We start from the raw sequence: 3146 nt of genomic DNA, 5'->3' as shown, positions 1-3146 counted from the left end.
ATATATATATATATATATAATTTTGTCTGTGGAGATTATAAGTACGAGAAGAATTAACAAATTAAGTTACCTTAAATTGTTATTTGTAGACCCCCTTAAATATTCTGGTAAACTAGGACTTTCAAGTTGGCAGCTATGCTAAAAGCTTTGTCGTTTATAAGATGTCGTAGTTATCAATGCAGTATCTCTTCAAAAACTTTGCCACCTCTTTTTATTTATTTCAAATAAATACATGATGTGTCATGCTTGTCAAATGATGTGATAGGTTAAAGTTAGGGGGTTTTATAAAGTTAAAGTAATTGAAAGAAATACTCGTTTGCTTTAAACAAATGCGTAGTACCATTTTTTTTTCTGCTTATTGATGTTTTTCACACAAAGACTCTTTCTTGTGGCTTCGCATTAATAGATTAAACTTATGTTCAAATCATTGATTCTTTATTCCTCCTGAATCCTATAAAGAAAGCGGAAGTCTTGCGGACCTCCTTTGACGTCACAGCAGCTCAGATTATTGTAAATCAGTGGTTCCCAAACTTTTTTGATCCATGGACCCTTTTTTATAGTCAAAACTTTCCACATGACCCTCAAGAGAAAAAGCTACATAAATGCATAGTCTAAAAATTACAAATTTTAAAAACAAAATTGTTGAAGAAATATTCATAAAAATCATAACTTTTGTTTAAAGTAAAATTTTTGAAAAAATAATGACTTGGTTGTATGAGTGTATTCATGTCCGACAAAATGCTTGTGAGTAGTAACTGCAAATCCCCACGAGCACTAATTTCTAGTCAGTTTCTTTTTTATGAGGAGGTTCATAACGGCACTGAGGCAATGTTCTACCAATTAGGAAGACTGTAAAGCTGACAACAATTTCTATACAATTACCCATAATGCAGGATATAAAATTGGGATCTGTTTTTGTAACCAGAATTTGTGGTACCCTTGTTCAGACATTGGCTTTAAGTTCCACATTTATGGATGTTTCAATCAGCTGCTCCTGTCTTACATGTGAGAGCATCTTTCTGCAATAAGGTGAGTAAAAACGTTGAATTCGAAATTTTTTTTTTCTCTGACAAATAATATTGCAGAGACGCCAACTTGCTCCCGACAACAAATATATATTTTAAAGTGGTAGTTTATCAATTGTGATTCTCTGTTTAATAAACTCAATTTGGAAGATTTTTATCCACCACTGTTTCTAAATAACTAGGAGGCTTCGCCCCCAGCTCGCTGGCGCTCGCCAACCCCCGGAACTGCTTTCGCAGTTCATTTCGGATTGCTTCGCAATCCGATGCTCGCTAATTGGATACGTTCTTAACGTCTAGCTTTTGTATACTTTTTTGAACACTGAATTTCCGCAAACTTTTCACTGTAGAAAATTCTAAACCTGTGCATTTCAATATTAATTTGAAATTGAAAACAGTTCGCATATTTTTCTTAATCACACTATTCTAAATTTCAGTTGTTGAGAAAAGTAAGTGCTGTAACTTTTGTTTTAAAGTCTTTCCCACCAGAGGACTAAAACCATGTGTTGTAAAACAATATGAAATAGTACTGAACGCCGGATGTAAAGCATCGTCTTCGATGAAGATAATTTTGTGAGAATGCTTTTGATAATTCGGTGAGAATTCACCCGATTAGAAATATGATACTCACTACGTGCTCTTGCGCGCCGAAGCCTATCAATTAAAACGTATTAGCGTTTTATATAACAAGGATTAGCCATATGATGCTCACTACGTACTCTTGCGCGCCGAATCCCATCAATTAAAAATGAAAACTGTTGCCAGCGCGAGAAAAGAAATATCATCGGTTTTATTGATACATACGTACGTATTAGCGTTTTATATAATATAGATTCGTAGTCTTATATAATTCACCACTCTCGGAGATGCCAACTGATAGGGTAAAGGCCGCTGCGCGGCCTAGGCACCCAGTTTTGTTTAAATAAAGAAAGAGAGAGATGCCAACTGCCAAAACAATTAAAAAAAACGGTGAATAACAACTATGTGCTTTTGCACATATTTGACTATTTTTGCTTGCTTTTTAAAATTTATAGCATGATATAAGTACTATAAAGTGGTGAATTATGTAACCCTACGAATTATTTAGAAATAGTTGTGGAAAAAAATCTACTAAATTGAACCAAGAATCACAGTTGATGAACTACCACTTTATAATATATATTTGCTGTCCGGAGCAAGTTGGCATCTCTGCACTTTTAACGAATTTGTCATGCTTAACCTTTCAAAATGCAAAGCAAAATTTACTTGTTAATTAATTTACCATTTTCTTAATTATTTTGACGTGTCCAGAGCAGGTACGCATGTTTTATACACTAGTAAATTGATGTTTAACAATAGTAGTGGTAGTTACGCCATAATACTCTATCACCAGAATTTTATCAGGGATAAAATTCGATGAACGGATACCACAAGCTGCTGTATTTGTGAAAAACCAAGAAAGCTGTATTAAATTCACCAGATTTGAGCGTTTTTCGTGAGAGCTGTATTAAGTTCACGGTTGTATGTGTGGTCTCGCCTGTGTTTCCTATTGGTAGTCGAGTGTATGCAGGATACCGTAGTGTATAAATGAGGCTGAGAAGCAACAGTGCGAGGAGGACGATGACGCAGTCACAAATAGCAAGTCAACTTTTTAATGTGGACCATCCACCGAAGTAGGCGCGTTTATATCACGTCCTCTGATCACCAATGAGGGGTGAGGATAACTTACCTTACCTCCTCTTGTATTTATTTATAAATAGATAAAAGCTGTAGTACTAAAAACACGGGGAAAAAGAACTATATATTTATTTTTGTTTCGTTCATCAGAGGAGAACAACTTGGAAGAAGTTGTCATCCAGTGCTTCAATAATGAAGTTGGTTGGTTGCTTCTAATGCCACTTGCCACACGGGCAATCCTGCTTGAATGCTCTGTAAAACCGATCAAATTTACTGAGATGCCAACTGCTCCGGAGAGGTCAAAATAATAAAAGAAACGGTAAATAACTACAAACTAAATTTTGCAAACAATTGACTATTTTGTTTGCTTTTTAAGATGTGTAACTAATATGCTCTTCTCTTTCTCTTTATTTAACTAAAATTGGGTGCCTGGGCCGTGCAGCGGCCCCTAACCCATTCATCATGAAG

The sequence above is a fragment of the Parasteatoda tepidariorum genome, chromosome 9 (genome assembly GCF_043381705.1).
Source record: "Parasteatoda tepidariorum isolate YZ-2023 chromosome 9, CAS_Ptep_4.0, whole genome shotgun sequence".
NCBI lineage: Eukaryota > Metazoa > Arthropoda > Arachnida > Araneae > Theridiidae > Parasteatoda > Parasteatoda tepidariorum.
This window is presented reverse-complemented; position numbering follows the sequence as displayed.